Source organism: Panthera onca, chromosome D3 (genome assembly GCF_046562875.1).
Source record: "Panthera onca isolate mPanOnc1 chromosome D3, mPanOnc1 haplotype 2, whole genome shotgun sequence".
Lineage (NCBI taxonomy): Eukaryota > Metazoa > Chordata > Mammalia > Carnivora > Felidae > Panthera > Panthera onca.
Window position 1 is genome coordinate 66,844,042 of NC_138350.1, and position 18,634 is coordinate 66,862,675.

At 54.6% G+C, this 18,634-nt stretch overlaps 2 long non-coding RNA genes across 3 annotated transcripts; both read left to right on the forward strand.

The window, feature by feature from the left end:
• The first annotated feature begins 218 nt into the window (after positions 1 to 218).
• Positions 219 to 3,408, forward strand: LOC132665979 (uncharacterized). Its single transcript, XR_009604390.2, has 3 exons — positions 219 to 338; positions 729 to 800; positions 2,705 to 3,408. It is a non-coding gene; the product is annotated as an uncharacterized LOC132665979 (long non-coding RNA).
• Positions 3,409 to 12,242: 8,834 nt separating this feature from the next.
• LOC132665980 (uncharacterized) lies at positions 12,243 to 17,688 on the forward strand. 2 transcript variants are annotated; one of them, XR_009604392.3, is made up of 3 exons: positions 12,246 to 12,375; positions 13,055 to 13,176; positions 14,774 to 17,688. It is a non-coding gene; the product is annotated as an uncharacterized LOC132665980 (long non-coding RNA). The 2 variants fall into 2 exon arrangements; XR_009604391.3 differs by having other exon boundaries at positions 12,243 to 12,375; positions 13,055 to 17,688.
• The last annotated feature ends 946 nt before the right edge of the window (positions 17,689 to 18,634 follow it).

Genomic DNA, 18,634 nt, shown 5'->3' on the forward strand with positions numbered 1-18,634 from the left:
CCAGTCACCGTCCCTGCCACATGCTAGGTGCTCTGTCAGGCTTCCAGATTCCAGCTTCCAGATCAAGCTCTGGAAGGATGAATAAGCCTTTGCAGTCTGGGTGGTTAGTTGCAAGGCTCTGCCGTTTGAACGGGAGACAAAGATTTCCTGCAGCTCCTAAGCCAGGACTCTGAGGAGCAGAGCATGTGCTCAGTTTCTCATTTTGTACCTTAGGAGTCCAAGAAGCAGCCTTAGGAAAGAGAGAGTTCTGAATACCTTTGCAGATGGAATGTTCTATTGTCAAAGATGCTCTTCAATTCCTTCTAGAGCAACGTCACTTCTGCATGGAGCACTAAGCGGTAGGGACCAGCAAGGTCTAGGCCATGGCCAAGACACCCCTCTGCGTCCTGCTCACTCCCACCCTGGCTGGAGTCTCAGGGGACCTAGCTGGGCCGTGGAGGAGAGGGGGAGGGGATGGAGGGCAGTGGGGCGGTGATCTGCACAGATTCCCTGGCCTGCAGACTCGCTGAAGAAAGGCCCACGGAAACCTCTGAGCACTACTGAGCCTTATCAGTTTGGCCCCAACGAGGGTGCCTGCTGGGTCATCACTGTGCTGAAAGAATGACCTCCAAGACACCTGCCCTGCACATCTTGTCCACGTCAGAGCACCAGCCACGCTCCCAGCTTCACCCTAGGACAACCTCGCTGGGCAGGGACCAGGTCTGAGGGTCTCCCGCTCTGCAACTCAGGGAAACTGAGCAAGGACAGAATGCAGTCAAGAAGCAAACTTGAAGTCGACATTACTGCTCTAGGGGAACACGGTGAGTTAGCTGGATTGCCTGTCTCTCCCCTTGTGGCAGTCTGGCCTCATTCTTCCCATGAGTCCTGAGCAAAACTTCCTCCTGCTGGAAACAGCCCCTGCTGAGCTGCGTCCCACCACTGCTCATCCATCCATCCATCCATCCGTTCACCTGCTCATTCCATCCTTCCTGGGCGCCTTCCATATCCTGCTCAGCCCCTGTCCTCACTACATGTTTGTGAGCACGAGTGTGTCTGCTGCCCATCTACGTTTTGCTTCCACGGTTTCTGGGGGTGCCCTGGCCCCTCTTAGATCATAACCTTCTTGGTAGGACACCCCATCTCTAGGCTCTTACCACATCTGTCTTTCATCCACTAAACTTTGAGCACCTCCTTTGTCACAAAGGTAAATAAGAACACACAGTCTGGTGTGGTGATGGATGCATGGCACCATCCATGGGGGGACTACAGGGGCAGGGGAAACACAGAGAAGGAGTCCACTAAGATGGGGGTCTTGGGGAGGCTTTCTGGAGGGGGTGGTAAGGGAGCTGAGTCTTAAAGGATGGGCTGCAATCCCCAGGCACAAGGGGCGGGTGTGGGGGGAGTGGTAAGGTTTGCCAGGCAGGGGGCACAGGAGCGAGGCCAGGAAGATAGGAAACACCATGGGCTATTGGGGGCCCACTGACTGGAGCTTGGACTTGTGGGCAGAGAGCCAGGAGCGCGGAAATGGCAGGAGAGGCAGGGGGCAGATCCTCTCCTCACTCAATCTTAGTGATCCTCTCCTCACTCAATAAATAGATTTATTCCACAAATCTATTCTCAGCCAGGGCTCGCTCTAGGGGGCGAGGACACACCAGTGCTCAAAACAGACAGTGCCTGCCCTCCTGGAACCTCATTCTAGTGGATGGAGAAAGTCCATTCACACACACACACACACACACACACACACGCACACACACGGGCGCCTGGGTGGCTCAGTGGGCTGAGTGACCAACTTCGGCTCAGGTCATGGTCTCACGGTTCGTGAGTTCGAGACTCGCGTCGGGTTCTGTGCTGACCGCTCGGAGCCAGGAGCCCGCTTCAGATTCTGGGTCTCCCTCTCTCTCTGCCCCTCCCCCACTCTCTCTCAAAAATAAATAAGCACTAAAATTTAAACACACATACACACAAATAAATACATAGTGTGTTGGGGCGGGGGGCAACATTTTACAGCTGTCAGGGGAGGGGTCTTATAGATGAACACTTTCAGTAGATTACTCCAGGGGCTGGCCTCCTGTCCTCACTAAGCAACCGAGCTGGTCGGACGAAGACAGACAGACCCAGCTATCTCCAACCCCACCTTCAGAAGTTGTCCTTGAGAGCAGCTCCCACTGCAGGGAAAACTAATCAGGCCGGCATTTTATGATCCCCCTACCTCTGATGGCCAGAGGCAATTTGAAGTCAATAAAAGGTACGCTGCTCCGAGGGTGTTTTATGGCTCGTCAAACCGTAAAACCCCATGGCCATGTGACCAAGGTGCTAGAAAGGGGCCACCGAGTGGATTCAACAGCCCTCGGTCCAGGAGGACTTCCAAATTAGGATGGCGATCGACCAATTACAGGAGGAGGGAGCAGATCTATGAAGGAAGCCCCCTGAGCTCGCTGGCTATGGGGCCCAAGCTTTGGGAGCCCCCTGCCCACAGACCGAGCCCTCCCGCTATGATTACAAGAACCCTCGAGAATCCCTCACCTTCTGCTTCAAAGCACGCCTCATCCTGCCCTGGGATGTTTAAAATCCCCTTCCCGTGGGCCCAGGTTTCTGGCCACCAGAGACCTGTGGCCTAGTGCAGTTGCTGCCTTTCGGTCTGAAACTCACTCCACCCACCGCCCACTGACTGTGACCTTGAGCTAACCATTCAATGCACTTCAGGCTTCTCCTTTTTCAACAGGGGTAATGATGCCTCCACGGCTGGCTTGTTTAGAGACGCTGGCACCCAGAAAAGGCTCAAGACTCAGAATCTGTTGCGACAGGAGAGGCACCACTTCAGCTGAGCGAGAACTCAAGCCCTCACCTCTCTACGCGATGTCACCGAACGCCCTTGGGACATTTTCTAGGAGCGTCCATCCATCCACCCACCTACCCACCCATCCGCCCACCCATCCATTCATCGATCCTTCCATCCTTGCATCCGTTCAGCAACAAACACTGGTCACCGTCTCTGAGCCAGGCCCTATGCAGGGGCACCATGCTGAGCCCGTACCAAGCCTCCACCGGATGGAGGTTACGTTCTAGTGATGGGAAAGAGGTAATCCATGTGGGAAGCTCAGGTGGGAGTCCGTGCCATACAGAAAGACGTAGCAGACGTAGGAAGAGGAGGACGCCCTGTTTTCAAGGGGGTTGCATGCTAATGACAGGAAATGGACAACGACCCATGAGCAGATCAAATACGCGTGGGTGTGCATGTGTGCGTGTGTGTGCACACGTGTGTACGTGTGAGTGAATAAATAGGGTGCCCTGACAGAGAATAATGGGAATGTCACTTAGATGGAAGTGACAGGCCAAGGACTGAAGGACGGAGAAGGAGTAATGGAGAGAGAGAGTCCAGGCAAGGGGAAGCCCCTGCAGTGGGGAGAGGGACAGAGATGCTGCAGAGGGCCCGGATGTGTGGAGGTGACAGGGGCGTGGCACGAGAGGAGGGAGGAGGCAGAGAGAGCCTGGCCCGCCGGGAGCACCTTCTGTGCCCAACCGGCCCCGCGTCTCAGCTGATCTTCGAGGTGCCTCTACTGTCCCGTTGCTGCTGTGACAAATTTCCGCAAACGTAGGGGTTTAGAGCAACACGAACTTATTCCCATACAATTCTGGAGGTCAGAGGTCCACGAGTCTGGAGGGGCTGAAATGAAAGTGCTGGGCGGGGCTGGTTCTCTCCGGAAGTGCCCGGGGAGAATCTTCCGGGCGCAGAGGCTGTGATGCGCTTTTTGGCTCCTCTGCTCCCTGCTTCCGCTGGCTTCCTGCTCTCTGACTCTGGCCCTTCTGCTTTCCTCTGAGAAGGACCCTTGCGATGGCATTAGGCCCATGGAGATGTTCCGGAGTAAAGATCGCGTCTGAAGAGCCTTAACTTAATCACATCAGCCCTTGAGTGTCGTGTAAAGTAATATGTTCACAGGTTCCTGGGCGTCTTTGGGGGCCATCATTCTTTCTGCCACAGGGATGTCTGGTGGTCCACGTGTGGCTGGCAGGGGGCTGAGGAGGGCTGCAGTTTCCGGGGCCCCCGGGGTAAAGTTATAGCTTTGGACCCTAAGCCAGAGTTACCTCTCTCTGCCCACGGGGTGTCCTTTCCACCCTGAGGTCACTTCCTTGCTCTGCCGTGGAGTGAAGAATTCTCCTGGGGGACGAGCCACCCCAGCCCGACCCACCCGCCCTACCACCACCAAGGCTCAGGCACTGCCTCCCTCAGGGTCTCCGTCCCGGGGCCCCAGCAGCAGCAGCTCTCTGGAGAGGAAGTTCTCCTCTGGCTGTCCTCACCCCTTTGTGGCCTGTAGGAGATTCCCCTTTCCCGGTGCCCCCGGAAACCAGCCTGTGGCCCTGGCTCGGGGGCCGGGCCCCTCTCCCAGCCTGCCACCAGTCACCTCTCCTCGGGGCCCCATTGAGCCACGTCACCTCCGCTCCTCACTGAGGTCTCACGTCCTATGGGCACCTTCCCTCGCCCTCTACTTATTTAGCCAATAAAGAGGTGCAACGGCAGGATGCGGAGACACTGAGGACCGCTCATCACAGGTGGGAGGAAGAGGTGGGTATCAGGCAAGTTTTCAGGGAAGGATGGGGGTGAGGACTATGGGAAGTCAGAGGAAGGACACACAGCTGGACCAGGTGTGGGGTGGCAGGGGGCGGGGGGGATACATTTCCGGAGAAGGAGGCAGCAGGTGAATCTGGCTCCAGCCCTCAGTGGCCCTCCCTGCTCGGCACCTGGTGAGGCAGCACCCTGGCTTCCTTCAAACAGTCCGTGTGGGTGGCCATTTTGAGGGAGGGATTCTGGGCATGACTTCAATCGTGCAGGGCAAGACAGCAGGTGCCTGCACAATCTGAGCACCTGCCTGCTCAGAGCCAGAAAGGTCTGGAAGGATGGATGTAGAGAGGTGGAGAGGCAGTGGGCAAAGGGCCAGGCAGGCCCCTCCCTTGGCTACCCCCTTCTCTGCCCCAGCTAAAACCGACCCACCCACCCCCACCCCGCCCTCATCGATTTTGTAATCACCAATGCCCCTGGCTCCTTCTCTTCCCACCTACGTAAGCCAGGAGGCCTGGGCGGCTGCTCCATCAGGCATCAGGTTCAGGCATTAGCTGGCCTTGTGGCTCTTCGGGGAATGCTAATGCACCTGTTCTTTCTGGAAGTCAGTTCCCGCTGGCCCTCCTCTGCCATCTCCTTGACTCTACCCGCCCCGCCAAGCCCTCGCTGACCTCTGCCAGAGTGTTCCTGAAATGATGGGCCATTCCATCTTCCCTCATCCCTACTTTGCAAAGCCTAGGACACGCGTCCACGAAGCTGCCCTCGCCTTACCCATGGGTGGATCCGAATCAGCGGTGGGCCAGTAAAAGGGGCAACGACCAGCTCCCTGGGGGGAAAAGCCCTGATTTGTAGTATTGGCCAATTTCTATGGTGTGAATAGCCCTACTGTGGCCCATGTCAAGTCACCCATGGACTGCACGCAGACTTGGGAGGGGATGCCATAGAACTGGCTCCAGCACATGCCCAGCCAGGCAGTGTCGAAGCGACCCGCCAGCCCCACGGCCTCGCGCTGCTGTCTCCAGCAGCCGCTGCTGTGCATGAGGGCAGGGCCTCTCTGAACCGGGATGAGGTGTTAGGGGTATGGCCTTTTGAGTCAATCTGATCTAGGATGAAATCCCAGTTCTGCCATTTAATAAAATGGATGGCTTTCGGCCGGTTGCTTAACCTTTTCTTATCAGTGAAATAAGATTAATGTGACTTGTATCCCAGACACGTGAGCATTACGAGCTCCCGTGTACAAGTCACTTCGCACGGTCGCCTGCGTAGGAGGCATTCGGTAAATGTAGGCAGCAGTGGGGGAGTGAGACCCGCGGAGCACGGTGCTGTTTGGGGAGTCTACAAGCAAATGCTGAAGGACACCCGGCACCCGGCATAGTCTCTGGAACACTGTCCGAGCCCTGTGCAGACCTCTTGAGAATTAGGTGGGGATTGGATCTTTGCCTTAAGATTGGAGAGACGTTACCGCTGTATCTCATTCGCAAACAAAAAAAAAGATCGTCTGTACATACAGACTGAGTGATCTTGCGACTTCATTTTGCGATGACAAGGGCATCAAGAAGCTCTCCTGTCCCAAATAATACTTTTCGCACCTGCTCAATGACACCTGAAATTCCGCCGTGTGGCCTCATTCTAACACCGAGCTGGCAGCACGCACGCAGATGCAGAGCCCGAGGTCACCGGAGGCTTGCTAGCCAAGGGAGGGCACTGGGTGTAGGGGACCGTGTGTGTAGAAGGCGAGACCAGGGGAGGGGCAGGGCTCCAGACCAACGTGACGGTGTCCCAGTTTTGCTCAGACGAGCCCCAGGCCAGAGGGAAGGTGATGACAGTGGCTCCCGGCACCTTTGTTATTTGGGAGAATATTCAGTCTGGGGCAGTAGAGGACGGACAGAGACCCACGCAGCTGGGAGCCGGCACACGGGCAGCATGGGCGGTGCAGGATCCAGGTTGGGGTGATCCCTGGGTTCCAGAGAGGCTGAGAATTTGCTAAGAACACAGGCTAGTTTGGGTTCCTTAAGCTCACACGTCACCTCCAAGATCCTTTCAGTGACATCTGTGGGCAGGGGGGAGGTGGAAAGAGCAGGAAAAGTAGCGACAGGAAGAAGGCGTCACTTAGGAGTTTGGTTTGAAATAAAAACTCTTACCCGTGTCACGAAGTGGGGCCAGGAAGTGATAGGAGAGGAACCCTGACTTAGAGGAAACGCTAAGCAGGAAGAAGGGGGAGGCGGGGAGGCAGGAGGAAGGGGAGAGGAAAAGGCAAAGGAAAAAGGAAGCCATGGAATAACCCCAGGGAGGGGAGGAGAAGAGGCAGGGGAGGCAGCAAAGGGAGAGGAGGAGGAGAGTGGGATCTGTGAGGGAGGAGGGAGAGCCGGGAGGGTGAGGGGCACGGGAGGCAGCGGGAGGAAGCGACGGAGAGGGCTGGAGACCTTGAGAGTCTTACATTTTGATCAAGGCATGACTGATAACATTCCAGCGGACCATCTTTCAGCCCCCTTGTTTGATGACAAAGCTCATCCCCCGTCCGCCATCCATTATCGGTTCTCCCTCCCCGAGGCGAGGGCATCAATAATGCTCCCTCTCCGCGATGCTGTGCCTCCCCCACGCCGCACGCAGGCCTGGCCATCGCTGGTGGGCATTCCCGCCGCACATCATTACCGCCCGGACCCCATCCCTCCCCCCACCTGCCGGGCGGCTGACCACCCTCCCCAGATGCCTCACTCCCGCAGGGAGCCCCTCTGCGGAGAGCTGGGCCCCGACCCCGGACCAGACGGGCAGCCAGTCTCCACCCGGGCTGCTGGATGATCCCTGACATCGTGGTACCAGGGCTTGATTTTTAAAAATGATTGTTTAGTTTTGTCTTGTGTTAATTAAGAGGGAGGCTGAACTTCCCCACTCTGGTTGGCTCCTCCAAGAGACCTAACAGTTTGAATTTGAATGCAAACATCCTCAAACATCTGTTGCCGTAATTTGGTTGGATTAACTGTCTAGTTTGCTGGGCCATCTGCTGTCCTCCCCAAACCCCATCACTGCTCTTACCCCCGCTGGGCTGGTATCTCACCTGGCTGCCCCTCTACAGGAGGAAGAAGGGGCCCAGAAGGTAACCCCAGGTCAAAGCCACAAGTCTTCTTCCAGAAAAATCTGGAAACAGGCTGGCCAGGCCCGACCAGGTACCAAATGCCAGCAAGGGGAATCCGAGGAGGGAGCATCATGTCTAGGCAGCTGGGAGGCCAGACCTCAGAGCTGTGTGACCTAAAACAGGTTTCCCTCCAAGGCTATCTGAGCCTTTCTCTCCAAGGCCAGAGCTGCCGTGCCAGGACGCTGGGATGACACCCTGAACGGCTCTGGGAGCACTGTTCTCTATGAAAGGCATCCCTGGAGTTGTACAGTAGACAACCCGTGCAGCTGTATTGGGCAACTTTGCACTCAGTCCCTGCAGAAACTGTCTTGAGCTGACATCAGGCTCCCAAGCTCCCTACTCTGGCTCTGCAGAAGCACAGCCAAGGATGCCCAAGCTGCTGACCACTTCAGGCAGAGGGCTGCCTCCCAAACAGGATCAAAGGCACAGGTTTCAGGAGTCCTGCAACCTGCTTCAGAGGCCTCACTTGGGGACACTGCGCTGCCATGTGTGACCTCAAGGCTCGTTTCAGTGGAGTCCCAGCCGGGACGTATTGCTTGGCCTTGCACTTGAAGTGGGGCCGGCTCAGGTAGAGTGAGGCAGCAAAATAAGCAAAAGAGAGCAGGGATTCGGATCCTGGGATTTGCTCTTCCTCCGCAGCCCCCTCATCGGACTCGTCCTCTCTCCCCCCACTCCCCTCCCTGCGGCCAGATCTCTGTTCCATGGTCCCCTTCAGCTGCATTCACCCCGTGACCCATGCCATTTTCTGAGCCCGCATGCCTCACTCCATCCCTGCCCATCTCCCAAGGTCCAAGTCAGGTGCCTCGTCCTCCATGGGGACCCCCAGAAACGATCTCCCTGTTCCCAGCGCCCATGACCTCTGTGAGGGCCACCCGGGTAACAATTGCTATCTACTTCCTCGTATTACTTTCATTGCTTTTTCATCTGCACCCACGAGCTCGTGCTTTGTAAGCACGCACGGCTGATGAATGAATGGATGAGGGAATGAATGAAACCGTCTGACATCGGCATAACAACGAAGGCCCCCGCACCCCTGGAAAAACCGAGTGCATATTCCACATGCAGATGTGGGACCTACAACCTCCCAACACCTGTCACCGATTCCAGGGTGTGCACAGGTTGGTGACTGCCACCGGGAAGGGGTCCATTTCGCTGGATGCCGCGAACAAAGTCAGACAGTTAATAGAAACCTATTTCTAATTGCTTGACATATAATAGATACACCTCCAACCAGCTGAGACCGCCGGATCCCATTCAAAGCCCTGCTTCCTGGCTTACACCTAAGCCTTTCATGTTTTATTAGAGCTCTGCACATTTCATTTCCTTTTATGTGCAGAAGAAAATGGACCCTTGGTTCTAGGACACTCACAGCCCACTTTTACTTGTCAAAGGGCAGCTCTGTAGGAAGCAACCCCCCTGCCTCAGATTGGTGAATTCGGTTTCAGCAAAGGTGGAGAAGGCAAGGGTCACTCTCTACCCCACAGTCTCATCCAGGAGTATCAAGGTCCCGAATGCGTGCAGGCCAGGGACGGATCGGATGTGGACAGGACAGGGCGGCCCTGTTCCCCGGCTTGCGTTCCTGCTCACCGCGAGAGCAAATCAGCACCCCAACATCTCCCAAGTTAGGAGCTGCCGCTAATATCTCAGCAGAGTGGAAAACTCAGCCAACTGTGTCCCAAACAGGGCTCTTGTGGCAGTCCCGTGGGTCCCTGCCTCCCCCAGCCTCTCCCAGCCTGGACATTGAGACCAACCACAGCCACACTGGCAAAATACCAGCAACCTTGATACTCTCCCCAGCCTGGAGCAGCCTGGGATCCATCACCCTGCTGATGCTGGGGCACTAGCTGGGGCTCCCAGTGGCCCTCGGTTCCAGAGGGGGCCGAGCGTGGCAGGATTTTCTCGGAGCAGCACGAGGGGCTTGTCCCCACGAGGAAGCCCAGAATGGTGCATGACGGGTGCCACGGGGCCACGGCAGTCTGGCCTCCTGAAACCACACCCCTAGTCACAACCACACCCAGGTTCCTGCCACAAATGGACTGCTCTTCCCAAAACGTGGCACGGAGACGCGTTCGCCTCAGACGTGACCCTTGGCCAACACCCAAGACTCTGTGGGACCGGACTCCTCAGAAGTGGACCTCCAGGACACTGGGACACAGGCTTGTGGCTCTCTGTAGCTGACCAGGGACTTCAGCCTTCACTCCCTGTGCCGGGACCAGCGATGACAAAGCCCTTGGTTAAATCTCCGCGTGTTGGCAACAGTGAAGTTTTAAGCTTTATGAAACCATGGCCGTGTGTGAGGGTCCACCTTGTTGTGTATCACCTGCGTTCAGTAGCAGGAGCCTCTGAAGCCACCTTTGAGTCTCCTGCGTGATGAGTCACCTGTCCCAACCACATAGCACCATGTGGCAGAGGGGCATTTCACCCCCAGCGTCCAAAGCCTGGGGAACCTGAATGAACTGTGTTAGCCCCACGGGTCTCCCCGGTGCCCTCCTGGCCTCGCCGCTCCGTGTTGGGACCCCCAGAAGCAATAAGAGTAGAAGAGGCAATGACCTTCCCAGTCGGACAGGGTCGTGTTTCTCTCAAGGGTAAATGAAGGGCTGGTCTGCGAAAGCCTCCAAAAATAACAACTGCCGTTAAAGCATTTTAGAGAGAGGGGATAAGGGTAAGTGTAGAACTGGACCCAGACCAAGGACAGCAGCCCCACTGGCTCTGTGTCCGGGAGGGGAGAAGCCACAGAGGGCAGTGAGCCCTGTCACCTCACTTTAGCCACACGAGTGGGCAGGGGCAACGTGAGCCCCCTCGTCAGCCCATCGTCACCTTAAAACCTTCTGTAGATCACCAGGGCTCTTAGGATAAAGACCAAAATCCTTGGTGGGCCTGGTCCTGCCCACCTCCAGCCTCCCCGTGCACCAGGGATCCCTGGCTCAGTGCAACCCGGTGTCCCCCCGGCTCTCCCGCCCTCTGCTCACATGCAGTCCTGTGCCGTGTCCCTGGGGGAGCCTTGTCTGAGCTCCAGAACAGATCGCAGGCACGGCTTCTCTCTTGTAACCGTTGCAACCACCGGGATCTTTCTTCCGGTGGTGGACTATTTGATTAAATATGCCTTCCTCTGGACTGTCAGTCCCGTGAAGGCAAACTGTGCGGGTTTCGCCGCGAATGTTCTCCTCAGCAACTAGCACCGTGCCTGGCACAGAACAGACCTGTCTGTTGCACAAGTGAATGAATCCAAGAAAGCTTCATTAAAAAGCAAAGGTTCAGGGGCACCTGGGTGGCTCAGGCGGTTGAGCCTCCGAGTCTTGATTTTGGCCCAGGTCAAGATCCCAAGGGCAGGATTCTCTCTGCCCTTCCCCGACTTGTGTGCACAGGTGCACACGCTAAATAAATAAATAAATACACACATACGTAAAAGCGAAGGCTCAGAACCGGTGAGATGATGGGCTGGGCCAGACACGACCTGACAAACTGCAGGCAGGGGCAGGCTGTAGCTTTGGAAGCATGAACCCCAGGCTCAGATTCTCTGACCTTGTCCAGCCCCACCCTGACCCCAGGGCCTGGTGCCGCACCGTGCACGTGTCTGCAGTTGACAGTTCGCATGGGACAAAGCGCTCTCGTGTATACAACACGCTCCAGGGCTATTGTCAAACAGTCCCATTTCTCAGATGAGAAAATGGCGTCACAGGTGCTAAGCGCCAAAGTCCAATGTGAGCCTAGGGCTTCTCCCTACACATGGGACATCATTTTTTTCACCCGCACCCAACATGTAAACGATTCCCTTAAACCCCTCTGAGCACCATTGTCCACTCTCCTATTTTCTTCGACCTCGTGACTTAACATATTTTTTATTTCCCTACTACCATTGTAGTAAATATTTCAAGATAGAGGACCTAAGTGTGTTTTACTGAAAAAAATGCTTCGGGGTGCCTGGGTGGCTCAGTCGGTTGAGCGTCCGGCCTAGGCTCAGGTCATGATCTCGAAGTCCGTGAGTTCAAGCCCCATGTCGGGCTCTGTGCTGACAGCTCGGAGCCTGGAGCCTGCTTCGGATTCTGTGCCTCTCTCTCTCTCTCTCTGCCCCAACCCACTCGCATCCTGTCTCTCTCTCAAAAATAAATAAACTTTAAAAAAGAAAAAAAAGAAAAAAAGTTTTATTGAATGAAGTCCAAAGCTTAGATTCTGCTCATCCCTCTAGTTAATTGATAACCAATTGATAACGGTTGATTTATTATCCCCATTCAGTCCCATCCTGCCAGACCTCCTGCTTCTGGATGACTGTTCCACCGGCCACATGACAAAAAGCACACATAATCTTTCTGTTCTTTGTCTCCAACCCCACATTTTCCAAGATACTCAGGCTTTAAAGGCATGAAGACCTCATATCCATCTCCATTATCCTGTTGGTGACAGAGTGTCTCCCAAAAATCGTGTGCACTGGAACCCGAGAATGTGACTTTTCTTGGAAATAGAGTCCTTGCAGATGTAATCAAACTAAGATGAGGTCATTTGTGTCCTTACAAGAGGAAAAATTTGGACACAGAGACGCACACGGGCAGAAGGCCATGTGATAGAAGACAGATCGGAGTGGCCATCTATGTGACTAGGAGCACCAGGGACTGCCAGCAGTCACCAGAAGCGGGAAGAAGAAGGGAGGATGGAGATTTCCGAGGGAGCACGGCCCGACCTTGATTTTGGACATCCAGCCTCCAGAAGGGTGAGAAAACAAATTTCTATTGTTTCGAGTTACTCAGTTAATGGTGCTTTGTTACAGCGGCCCCAGGAAAGTAACAAAGTGACCATGACCATTTTTTTCTTTGCAACCCTCCTGAATTTTACCATTTTCCGCCTTCGTCGTTATTGAACCCCTCCTGTATGCAAAGCATAAGGTTAGGCTCTGGAGAAGCAGACCTCACTAAGGTCAGGGAGTACAAATCCACATCCTTAAGAAGCTTAGGATTGAGTCAGAACTGGAAGATACATCTGGAAATGGCCCAGGTTAAAAAAAAAAAAAAAAAAAAGTGTGCAGCGAGGGCCCATGAGGGACAAAATATTTGCCAGGGAGTTCAGAGGACAGGAGAGTCTCTGTAAAGAAGGTGCTTTGGAAAAGAGAGAGATTTAAGGCACATCTTTAAGGATGACATCGAATTTTGCTGAGTAAAGCTGAGACGGATGTGACGTGGAAATGCAGAAGTATTCCATTTGGGGAACGGCCAGCCTGGCTGGGGTGGGGAGTCGCGGTAGAGGTGGCTGGACAAAAGGAAGGAGCCTGGATCACAGAGCCCTGGGATGCCACACTTAAGGCTTAGGGCTGGCCCCGAGAGGTGGGGTAGAGGGCGGGAGAAGCGCACTGAAAGCCTTCTGCTCTGGACTGACGTCATCCCGTCATGCCTTAGGGCGGCGACCAAGCAGTGGTTGTTACCGATAAAGTCCTGTTGAAAGAAACAATAGAAACGATGGTTCTGTAGTTATGCGTTGGAAACACACTTCTCCGCTCTACGATTGGAGTAACCACACAGTGAGTCCACTGCATTGTTTCTTCCCAGACAAGACTTGCCCTGGCTCTAAGGAAGTGAGCTGGGGGAAATTTCGGGTGGGAGACGGGGCACTGAGTCACGCCATGGTCTGGGCATCGGTCAGAACAAAGAGAAAATAGCCCTGTGTCACTGCAAAAGTGGGATTCCCGTGATCAAAGTGCAATGTGTACCTCACTTTATCTAGCACATGGCTCCAGGGGAGTCTAAATGCTGGGCTTGGGAGAGCCCTGTCCTTCCAGATGCCAGGACAAGTGCCCGGCTTGCCCAGGGACCCTCTCATTTGGCTTCTGCACAAGTTCAGCACTGGTGTTTAACTTTTCTCCCTTTTTTTTTTTCTTCCTCCCTGTTATTTAAATGGTTTTAAACATGAAACTAGGCCAGGAAAAGGGGGTGGCATTGTTTTAATAATTAGCAATTATGATCGCTGCAATATTAATTGCATATTTCCATAGCAAACACGTCCCCAGAGGGCCAGGGGGAGTGGTGGTTAGAGACTGCCAGAGCCTAAAACTGGAATTCCTGAGAACAGAAAGAGGAGAGGAAATCAACTTCTTCCATTTAAGCAAATTACCACGGGGACTGCAGGGCCCCTCTAATTAGCCCAGCTTGCAGGAGCTGGTGAACAGGCTGGTGGGAAGTCTCGCTCGGTACCGCCGGGCCTGCCCGCGCAGGCCCCTGCCCCGTTATTTCTTTTATTTTTGTCATTTGGGCAAGACAGCAGCTTGTTTCCAGGGGGGCAGCTGGGCCGGGCTGGAGGCTGACACTCCAGATCTCAGTGCCCCGGGCCCCCAGGCTGGGACCCCGGGTTCATTTGTGCAAATCCTGACCACAGAAGGGCAAAATGGGACAGGACCGCAGGCAATTCCGCGTGGTGGCGCTCGAGGGAGGCTGCGGCAGGGGAGGCCACGGAGCCTGCCTTTCCGATTCTGTGACACAGATCGAGGGGTTCAGGGTGGAACAGGGGTGGGGGGAGGAAGAAGCAGAGGGCGTGGGAGAAGCAGGCGTGACGGGAGGAGAGGGAGAAAGGAGGGTCCCCAAGGGAAGGTGGTGCTGTAGAAAGAAGCAGCAGCCGAGAGGGGCAGGCAAGGGAGTAAGGGGGCCTGAACTGCAGGCACAGGAAAGAAATGAGGGAGAGCGGGGTAGGGATTAAAACGAAAAGGCGACGGAGCCATCAGGCCGAAGGTAAGATTAATCAGAGAAGACTTCCTGGAAGCGGGGTCCTTCATGACTGCTTCTGGGGCTCTCTCTAACCCACACACCTCCTCCCCAGCATCACCTTTCATTCGCCACTGAGTTCTTAAAAGCAAACTTCCTAACAGAGGCAAGCCCCGCCTGGCTGTGTCTGTGGCCAGGGGGCCATCTCCCAGAAGGGGGAAGAGTCCCATCCACCTGCTCCTGGTCTGTTTCACAGGACACATGGTCTTCGTTTCAAAGTATACTTGCTAAGCAAAACTCCAAATTCACAAATAGAGACGTTACAGGGTAATAATTCTCATTGTAAAAGGGTTCCCCCTAAGGTGCCTTTAAATGGGGGGGGGGGGGGGACCCTCCCCCGTGCATGGAGGCGTTTGTTTACAGATCATCGACTCCTCGATGGAGAAGCTGGGAGGCTTGACGGAGAAACTTACGCACAAAATGTCTCTGGCTGCTTCCAATGGAAAAAGATAAACAATGAAAATAAAGCGAATGTGCTTCAAGAGACGGGAATCCAATCGTGCAACGGTAATGATAGCGATAATACTTGATGCATACAAGTGCCCGTCATTTCGCAGAGCTCTTCATGCCTCCTGTCCCCCGCCCCAGCCCCTGTCAGAACAGCGGTGGGGCCATCACCCTATGCATTGGCAATGCCACAAGGAAGGGCAGAAATCAGTCCCAGTGGGCAGGTGAGGATACGAGGCCCAAAGGTCTTAGTGCCTACCTGAGGTCACACCTTGCACAGGCAGACTCTGAACCCCTCCCACACTCGGTGTTTCTGGGGTTGTTTTCATCACCTCTTGCTCCCCGTGCGGGCGAGGGAGGGATTCCCGCCCTAGGGTGATAGGGACAATGGGACACACGACACCCAACACCAGACAGGTGAAATGGAGAGCAAGCGGTCCCTTGGTCACAGATGCTCAAATCCTGAGAGCGAGGATGTCTCACGCTGTGCAGAGCCACCCAGGGGGATGCCCTCGGGAACAGAGGGAACAACAGGGGCTGTGGAAGGCAGGCTTTGTAGTGGAAAGAGGGCGAGATGCCCCCTGGTTCCTGAGGGAAGGTGTGACCCGCTTGTTTGAATCATTCAGGGATGAGCATGACCAGAATTGCCCCGTGGATAAGGACAGTGGTGTGGTTGGGGACCCTTATCTGTGGAAGCAGGGTGAGGAAGGGAACATTAGTTTAGATGCTTTGGGGTCCTCCCAATTTCACCAGCTGCCAAAGCAGCACCTTAGTCAGACTTTAATCTCAGGCCCCGCACCACAGAGGTCCCCTTAGGGACAAGACCCCGTACCCGTCAGCACCCTGGACAGCCCATGTTTCAATAACATGGCCAAGGGCTTCTAAGAAATGATACCACCCAATGCCCAAACCAGGTCAGGAGATGATGTGTCCCCAAGGCAGCACAGGGCCAGCGGCTCTGTCCCAGAGCAGCTTCCCCCGCCCCCACCGCCCACCCTGGGCTGGGCTGGGTGGGTTATGGGAGCCCCAGCCCATAAAACGCATTCCCCTCCCACCCCTCCCACCTTCCTCTGTTAACAAGTCTGGAAGGCTTTGCTCACTCTGTGTGTGTACAAACATTACCCGGTGTATTTTTGATCTTACTTATCCCTGGGAATCCATCTCAAAGCCGCCTTTGGAAACTCCTAAGCAGGATGTAATGCGTGGATTTCAGCCTCTGCTCGATAGTTTGCAATGTAGTTATTCCCCAAGCCTTAGCATGTGGGAAGAAAACAACCGAAGCAGAAACATGTTTAACCAAACAGCAGCTTGGGGGTGGGGGGAGATGGGGAAGGGAGAAAGAAAGGGAGGGACAGAGAGGGGAGGCCCTGGGAAGCCCTTGTGCCTGCTTCTTCCAAGAACTTGCTAAATGATCTCTAGAAGCTGCCTGCCTCAGCCCCAGAACTGTCTGGGCTTCCTCTGGCCAAGGGTGCCTGCCGGGTGCTGTTGGCAGAGGGAACTATGGAGGGAGGTCCAGGGGCAAGCAGCAGGTAGAAACATGGAAAAATGCTCCTGCCAGAACATTTGAAAGTACTTTGAAGTTTAAGGAGAAAAACATAAGGACATAAAACATGATTCCACTACAATAACTCTACGAGGTAAGCATGTAAGGACAAAAATTAAACGGCGATCAAGAAAAATCAAAGTGCTTTGTAATAACTGGGTGGCGGGTGGGACGTTGATTCCCCCCCCCCCCCCCCGCTTTGGAGAAGTCTTCTATTATAATAATAGTGTTTGGGTAATTATAATATTTTGGTGTGATTATAAATAGTGTTGGGGTAACTGGTAAGAATCAGGAAGGAAAAGAGAGTGTGGTATCACCCCTCTGAGAACTAGTCATCCAGATAAAGGGTCCACTTGAAGCCATCATGCAAATATCTCTTAATTAAAAGAAGTCAAAGGGAATGCTGGGTAGGCTTGAAATTAGGGATTGGTCTGTAAGCAGAGGTGGCTTCTGGAAGGAGGAAGTGCCAGAGATAGAAACAGCCACACTGAATCTCTTTCAACCCACCCTCTAGGCAGGTCAGGCCTGCAGGAGTGATCGGTTTGTCCCCGGTGTCTTTTATCCTTTGTGGAGGGCCAGCGCCCCACCTCGAATCACCTAAAACCAGAGCTTACGTGACCGGGTCCGAGCCACCCCAGGACAGGAGGCTGCAGAGGGACAGACATAAGTGAGGAAGTCCAACCTGCAGCCACCACGGCCACCGGAATGGCGTGGGAGCCTTAAGGGACGAGATGAGGCTCTCACCCGCTCCCTGCCGAGCTCTGGGTGCTCAGTACGTTTCTCCAATACACGTCCACACTGGTGGCCACGCGTCAAGATTCCAGAGATCTCCGCACCCTGTGCTGAGGGTCTGGGAGAGGCGGCAGCCACGAGAGCTCCAGTGCCTTCGTCAGATGGATGCCACATAGACAGTGGTAACTATTTACTGGATGGAACCGGGAGGAAACAAGGCCATCAGGAGTGCTTCGTGGCTGAGGCATCTGACACAGAGGTGACACGGGCTGTGCTGGGCCTACAGCTGTAGCCCCTGAAGTCTTACCCAGTTCCTCAAAACCCTTGATCCCAACTCCCACCACACGTCTCCCAGCGCCACTTCTGTGCCCGGCCAGCTCCCCAGATCCCACCTCTGCCCACCCCTTGCTTATCACGAGTCAGCACACCCTAGGCTTCTGGTGAATCGCTGTCCCCCACTGAATCTGTATAGAGGACTTTGCACTGTAAAATCATGTTATACTGTATTGTATTCTCCAATATTGCTGTTATTATACACTCCAATATTATTATCATCCCCAATATTCTTATTATCTCCAATGAGCGGGTTCGTGGTCATTATAAGAGTAGATATCTGCGTGTGCACGGGCCACAAAGGTGAACCGAGGACGGGTCCGTGCCTAAGGGCCAAGTCCATCTGGATGGACAAGGTCAAAGGCCGAGGAAGGTCAGAGCTGAGTTAGAACCTGAGGAGCCAGCTGGCGGCAGGCAGGAAACAGCAATGGTGTGGACAAGCACAGGTGTTCAGTACTTCCCTGCTGAGCAGAAACGCACCGCGGACGCTGATGAAGGGGCGAGAGTGGCCCCGGACGAGAGGGCGCTGAGGACGGGCAGCTCTCGTTTCTGCTTTGGCCAAATGCGAGTCCCACTGAAAACTAGGAGACGCTGCGTCCCCTGGAGGGAAAGAATGTTGGGGACGGACAATAGCCTCAAATTATTTTGGACGCGAGTGGAGGCAGAAAGAAGTAAGTAAATAGGCAGATGAAAGAAAAGGAAATTTGAAAAGATAGAAACGTCAGAGCTGGGAAGGGATATTAAGGATTGTTCTGGTTGAACCTCCAAGTCGACAGACGAGGACATCAGGCCCCGCGAAGCTGCAGGATTTCCCCAAGGTTAGCGAGTGATCCAGGATTCATCCCTAGACCCGTGTCTGTCCGCTCCCCTTGTCTAACGGCAGGATGTCATTTACCGTCTGTCTCCTCCACAGAAATATGAGCTCCCGGGGAGCAGGCACCGTGTCAGTTTTGTCTCTCCCGCACCTAGGACGCTGCCCGGCACGTAGTAGGTGCCCATCAAATGGGATGGAATCCAACGGATGGGATGCAATAGAATGGGTGGAACAGAATGGATGGGATGGAACGGAAGAGTTAGCAGAGCTGGGACTAGGATTCGGGTGTCCTAATTTCCATTTGACGGGAGAGGCAAAAGACAGCCGCAAATGCCCTCCCTCCTGGCCTCCCTCC